This window comes from Atta colombica, unplaced genomic scaffold (genome assembly GCF_001594045.1).
Source record: "Atta colombica isolate Treedump-2 unplaced genomic scaffold, Acol1.0 scaffold12, whole genome shotgun sequence".
NCBI lineage: Eukaryota > Metazoa > Arthropoda > Insecta > Hymenoptera > Formicidae > Atta > Atta colombica.
Genome location: NW_017259206.1, coordinates 52964 through 60907, shown reverse-complemented (window position 1 = coordinate 60907; position 7944 = coordinate 52964). Strand labels below are relative to the sequence as shown.

General features: G+C 29.4%; 1 protein-coding gene across 1 annotated transcript in view; it reads right to left on the bottom strand.

Annotated features, from left to right (window-relative positions):
* The window catches only part of LOC108694359, a 38920-nt gene that overhangs the window by 8400 nt on the left and 22576 nt on the right, over positions 1-7944 (bottom strand). The gene's annotated exons all lie outside the window — the stretch shown is intronic.

Genomic DNA, 7944 nt, shown 5'->3' with positions numbered 1-7944 from the left:
ATATAGATTTAGTAAATATTTCGTTAGTACTATTCAAACAAATATTTAATAAAATTCAATAAATTTTTATTCAGTGTTTTTTTGGATAATCAAGTAAAATTCTTAGTTAAATCTTATTTTTATCACAGATTGCATAAATGATTTTTTCATCTTTATAAGCTTAATGTGGAATTTTAACATCTGTATTAACTATTTCAAACATGAAAGAAAGCATTGATTTTAATATTGTAAAACAAAATATTTTCATAATTTCAAGAATAAAAAATAGCATAATGTAAGAATTTTAAAACTATGTATACAGAATTCATTTATATTGAATTCATATATGCATATTGATGAAAAATTAACTCCTATTTATTCGAAAAGCATGCTCAAAATTCAATGTAATAAAGCGAAAAAGGTCGTATAAAAATAGAACGTGCAAAAAATATGTGTTATGATTATTAAAATATCTTGTGTATTATTTTTAAAACACCGGTAGTTATATTCATCACATCTATTCGCTTTTCTAGCTGATAAAATTGAGTGTTTTGCTACTGCGGTTTTTATATGATGCAGTAATTGGAATACAGATTGCCAACGCACCTGTCACAATTGTTAGTCATAACAGTCTGTGACTACTGTCCATATATAATGAACAGTAATGACTGCTCGTTCATAACGGTTAGAAACTACTGTCCAACATAGCGATCCGTAACTACTGATACGCATCCGTAGACCGTAGAATACAAACAGTAACGCCGCGGTAACTACTGCTCGTTCCTCAGTCCACATAGTGCTCGTTATTACATTAATTGCTCGTATCGTAATTCTGCATACATAGCTATTTGAAAACATTAACCCTGCAAACAAAGGATGTAAGTATGTTCTAGGTGCTTGAAATATTTTGCATGATTTAATACCTATGCCTTTTGTAAAAATGTATATATTTTTTAAAAGTGATAAATAAATGAAGCGTGAGTCGATTTACTTAATCTTTTTTCTTTTATTTCCTGCTGATGTAAAATAATATTCCAATACTTACAAATTTTATCGCGATCATATTATAATAGTTATCACGTAATGCATATAATTGTGTACAACTTTCTTTTTTCTCCGCATATGACTTGCAGATTTATATGCAAATAAAACCTTCATATTTTTACAAAAATACGGTCAAATTTCCAGATGCTGTTTTTATAAAAATAGTTTCTGCTGGATTTATTATATAAAATAATCCTCTCTATTGAAATAGATATTATACTTACATAATAGATATTATGTCTAAATATTTTGTAAAGTAATAATTTTATTACAATATATATTTTTTACGTGTCTGATATTTTTACAAATAGATTCGTTGTAAAAAAAAATCACTATATCTAAATATAGTAAATGTGCCCTTGTTATTCTTGTGTTTCTACAAATAACAATATGTATATCTCATATTTCTATTGGTTAGACTTTTATTTCTGCAGAATTCGTACTTCTCTGCATCCTAAATATCTTCGTATTAATTATTTTACCGTAAAATCCATATTTTCACGCTAATACGCGCGAATCACTTTATCGTGCGATATCGACTTAGAAAAGTTTAAACAATGAATATATTCCCGGCTTTGCCATTAATTACGAACATTTCGTGCGAGATGTGGGAAATGCATCCACTTATGTCAAATTAAGCATTGTAAAATTTGTGACGTCACTGAATCACTCAATGTCAACAACTATTAGTACGTGCCAGATGCTTAATTATAACGAACAATAACTGAAATTTGCAACGACCAGTAATTGCGACAAATATACATACACGTATGCGCGCGACGGTCAGTAACTATGGCACGTCAATAACGTGCGGTAACTATCGTACGTATTTCCATCCGACCTCCTGAAAACCTCAAGAAGCCCCGTCAGCCAGAATAATCCGACAACTGTACGGCGAGATGATTGTAGGGCTCGTGACCGGAATTAATCGTAGACTCTAAAGATGATTAAATCCCCTTGATAACCATATATTTTTTTATTCCTTTGTTATGCTCCAGGATACGATAGAGAAAAAAATATGTGTCGAATAAAGAGTACCGCGATGCATAAAACATTTTGATATTTATAAATCGAAAAGTATATGCATCAGAAATACGGCGACATTATGTAAACTGACTTTACATATATATTTTTACGTATTTTAATGTAGAAAATGCATAAAAATGTAATAATATATAACAGAGAATAATATAAAAAATTAAAAATATATATCCATTTCCAAACTATTTTTCCATATGTTACTACTCTAGTTCAACAGCTTGTTTTTCATCTTTCTGTCCATAAACCAATGTGATATTTGCTCGCAAAAAGGATATACCGTAGAGAAATGTCCTATGGAGTCGATCAGAAGACGTATCTCAGCAAAAAAATATTTTACGTTGAAACGAAATTGGCGAGTATCCATTTTCACATTTTAGTGAATGGAAGTTCGCAGTCTGTAAAACCGGGTAAAATACTACTAGACAGGACACACACGAGCTAGTTAATTTTATTGCGCATTTAAACGTGCCAGGCATTAAAAGTTTCAAGTAATTTTCTATTCTAGGTAAAATCCATTTTCGATCATAATTCATAGATGAAAATAATTCAAAGCGATTGAGAGAAAAAAAATCACATGAAAATTAATGAACCATAAACATTGAAAAGTCCCGTGGTAAATTTGCTTCTATCAAACTGGAACACTTCTGTACATTTAACGTACAGGCAACGTTTGTAAACGTAAAATATTTTGCAAATAGTAAAACATAATATTTGTGATAAATTTGTTTGTATATTCATTGACTCAAAGATTGCAACATTTTTCGATGAATTTCTAAATGCAACACCGAGCGATTGCTTATTTAATTATCACTTCATAAATAAAAACTAACCGCTTAGTAAGCTGCATTCCGAAACTCATTAAAAAAAAAAGATGTACAACCTTTTACTCCATGATCATACACTGAAAAAAGTTACTGAGAAATTTATATAGGAAAATGAAGATGTACCCACGCTAGATATTATAATTATGATTACATTTGTATGACTCAATTTATGCCTAAGTTATATATCGATATTATGAAAAATTAGCCAATCATGTAGCTATTCTGAAGAATGGAATGACTGTGATTGGTCAATTTCATAACAGTTTCGATGTTATAATTTTGATGTAAAGGAGCGTTTATATTGGCCGTATGCCGTAATCTGTAAGAATTGACTAATCATAGTCAAGTATTTCCCTCTTATTTGGCGATAAGAAGGGAATACTTGAAGATGATTGGTCAATTTTTACAGATTATAGCATACGGTATACGATTACGATTAATGTAAACGCTCCCTTCAATCAAGTCGTGTAAACGACGACAATAACACTGGACAACGACGCGTCTCCAGGCGACCCCGGGCGATTTCGGGCAAATATATTTTTTCTCTTTTAAAGAAGTTTTTTTTGAGGCTCACATATTTTAAAATATATAACATTATAATTAATAATATTAAATCTCATAGGATCGTACATGTGAAACACAACCAATAAGAACTAAATGCCTTTAATGATCTGGCTGGATCTTCAATGTTTGTGTAAATTTTGTGTAAATTTGTATATTATGTATGTAATCCTTTAAATTGCGCGTTGAAATGATTTTTTGGTCTTGAAAGGATGCGTTCACTTTTCACGTTCACATTATAAAAGCTGGGAGATCAGGAACGAATATAACAAATTTGCTTTTTGATTTTATAACTTCTAAGTTATATAGTTATATAGAATTTCTAAACGTGTCCTACACGGCAGTAAACCTATGTTATTAGACAATAATCTAGTTGAAAAACTAGCAACATCATCAATTTTTTCAAATAAATCTTTTAAAGATAAGTCATTTATTATTTTGTTCCTATATTTCTAAGGACAAAAGTAATACGCGATGAAATGGGATAGAGCTGTAACATGTTTAACTTTAAAAATAAAACTTTAAAAATAAATTAATAGAAGAGACTTTTAGAAGGATTTTTATTTATTCTGTTGTTATTATTATATTATTTTTGTATTTATTTATATTGTTTTTGCAGCTAATTTATATTTTCACAAAAACTCACCCACGATGTTTGTTTTTATGAATGATTGACATTCTAAAAACATTAATTCCATATTAAAGCAACATATGTAGACTAGTAAAGCAAAGAAGAAAGAGCAAAAAAGTCGAATGGGAACAAGAATAATAAATAACAATAAATAAATCTTGTTATTTTTATTCCCATTCAACTTTTCTATATTCTTCTTTCTTTGCTCCCTATTACCTCTCATTAACATATTATTACATGCTAATCTAACCTATAACCAATAATAATAAATTTCCAATAATAATAATAAATAATAATAAATTTCATGTCTATTTTCAAGTTTAATGTCTATTTAATACAATGTATATATAAACATCCGGAGAATTTTACGTAATTAAAATAAAAAGGTATACAATTGAAACTGATATTAAAAACTTATTTTTGATGTTATATTTTAATAAAACAATAGAATTCAAAGAATTGCTTGTTTATACGTATTATTATCAATAACTGAGGTGAAGGAGGAATGTGATTGAGAAACAAAGATAGAAGAATTATTGGTTAATTGATATTTTTTTTACAACATTTGTTACATTCGTTGTATTTTTCCGTGTTACATTTGTCTCTGGTTTTTCCTACATACACTCGAGCAAACGTGACAACTATGTCTATTTGTATACGTTACAAAATGCAAATGTACACGGAAAACGAACGAATACTTATGTGGATATCCTGATCCATTCAGCTCGTGAATTGCAAAATCACCATGGTCCTCTCTCTCTCTCCAAAATCGTTTTCAGTATCGGAGAAATCATTCCATTGATATTTCATTGTTCTAGCATGTTACTATATTGTTTTTCTTTTTGACGCATCCGTTGAAATTTTATTTTCGAACATTTTCATTATACCGATGTATTTTGAGATACATGGCGACGATAATGGATGCGACTGTAATTTCGTACGTGTGTGAGCTTCCTCGGAGTGTAAAATTTGAATGCATTATTTATGTATAAAATATATATTTCGCACATGAATAACGGCATCATATTTACTTACGATGGTATCAAGTTAATACAAACTATGAATTTACAATAAATATATAGATAAGTGGTCTGTATAAACTATTTATAAAAAGTGCACATATTTTTTATTCGAATATCAATTTTTATTTCATTACGTATTATTTAAATTGTTACTTGTAAAATGTAAATGAATGATAAAAAATTGTGTAAACAAAATCAGTAGAAATTAGGAAAAAGAAACAAATGATAAGAATAAATAAAATATAAAATTATATAATTTTTCGTTTTAAGTAGAACATTCGAGCAATTACTATTGCAAAAATATAGATGATATATTTTCGTTCGAAGAATGAACCTCGTGATAATGGTTGTGTCTGCAACGCAAAACGTGCAAATTAATTGATTCATAGCACTACGATTTATTGCTGTTTCAGATCTCCGCCCGAAGGTCGGTCGCTGCCAGAAAATTTTGCAGATCCTACAATCTACTGTGCTCCCATATATGTATGTATAGTATTTGTCAGCTCTCAAGTTATACCACATATATCGTACGGCAGTAGAAATTCTCATCAGAACTTCCGGCTCACGCTTGAATTTTATGTTATGAATTTTGACAGAAATATTCCAAATGATATAAAATAAATGTCTTTAAATGAATTTTTACCGACACAAAGGTTTAATACCAAAAATTATACAAAATTATATACCGCTGGAATGGTTTCATAAATACATTTTCAATGTATTTATGAAAAAAAACTTTGTAAAAAATTTCTTTTTGAGTTAAATTAAATGTATTTCCATTGTATTTCATTTAAAAAATTGAATTCCAAAAATGTTTAAAGTTAAATGTTTAAAGTTTGTGCAATTAGAATTCAACTGAAAAAGATTTCGGCGCAGACTTGTCAAATTGAATATGGACATAAATTCACACTGAAATATTTGTAAGCATCAAGATCCATTTTGACAAAGAATATAATTATTTCTCTTAATTAATTTATTCTTGTTGGTCTAATTTTCAATTATATTTGTTAACATAAAAATCAAATTAAATTAATAGAGATGATGAAAAACATCGTTTTGTTTAATAATATTTAAGATATATTATTTAATAAGGGGGGGCTGCAAGTGTGATTGATTTTAAAATATCTATATAATAAAAATAAATAAAAATAAATAAATTAACGAATAAATAATAATATCAGATAAATTCATAATATTTATACAAATTTGATAATATCCATTATTTAACTTTTAGAGAAAATAATACGATAAAAATAAAGCGTGAAAACGCCGCAATTTTAGCTGCCTAACGAAGGCTGCACCTGCTGCACATTCGATTCATTTCCCCTTCCCCTCTGTGCGTTACGTGAAGTTAAAATTTTTCGAAAATCACGCGTATTATTCCCGTACTCCATCGGTTATGTCGCAATTTTTTAAGATGCCATACAGATAGGCACAGATAGAGCAGGTGTGTATGTTCGTACCTATCAAATATTGAATGCCTTTGAGACCGGTAAATGTTTATCTACCTCAGCTGAGAGCATCTCTCCGAACTATAAGTGGTTCATGCTTATTGAGCGATATCTAGATTGGATAGCATCGAAACGGCCGCGGCATATTCAGCGCCAACGCCCTCGCATCGCTTTCACACATAGATGGTTCCTCGTGCAGCAACTCAATTACCGAAATACAGATCATTAGCAATACCCCAAAGAGTTTTAAGGCCGCACAATGCACTCATCCTTTATTGTCGCCATTTTATTTTTCTTTTTTTCCTTATGTCCATCAATCATTCGCCATCGCGAAAAATCTCGCATACGAGTTACACATCTTGTCACTACAATGATGTCACGACACTTCCGGAGATTACTTGTGAAAACTACGAGGTCTCGAAGAAGCAAAATAAAGATTGGCTTTTCGCGCGCGTGCGAAAGAGAGAGAGAGAGAGAGAGAGAGAGAGAGAGAGAGAGAGAGAGAGAGAACTAGAAATGCGCGCAACAAAAGCTGTAGCACTCGCTTTGATTTGAATATTTTAATATGTTTCTTGTGTACTCTAATGCTTCACGATATTATTGAACGAGGAATAACCGGACAAAAAAGAATAATGAATGAGTTGTTATGTGATTTCTTTTTTTTACAAATCGGTTGCTCTTTCAATATAACGCTTTACGATAAGAAGAAAGATTATGTTTAATATAATGATAGTGCTTTATATCCATACAAGTGCGTCTAACAGAGTATATGTGCGCTATTCAAATAATTATTTCATGTATACTTTCTTTCGCTCGTCAGATCAATATATGTGCTTCGTGCTTTTAATAAAACTTTTAGCTCTATGCAAATATCTAACATACGTAATGCAGATTCAGAATGAAATACATCTAATATTCATATTTTTAAAAAAGAAACTTAGAGTTTTTTTATTGTATCGATATTAATATACTTCTTATTTATATTGTCGCTTTTCTTATTCTTATCATCATTAAGTAACATTTTGTCATTTATTTGTGAGCACTGTAATGAAATAATGGATGGTTTTATTTCTATTTATAACATTCTTATTTCACAAATGCATATTATAGATAGTACTTACTTTGTTAGTAGATTACTAGACGTCGGATTTTTTATGATAAAAGCAGATAAAATATAAAAATATACAGAAAATATGCAAATATGCACAAATATGTAAATACGCTCAAATAAATATTGTATGTATTCTTAGAATATTTTTTCAATAAGACATTTCCACGTTGGAAATACTTACTTCCCAATTCACTTTCTAAAAAAATATGCAATTATATAAGAATCAATGTCTATAAATTACTACATAAATAAAAAAATAGGCTAATTTTATATTTATTTT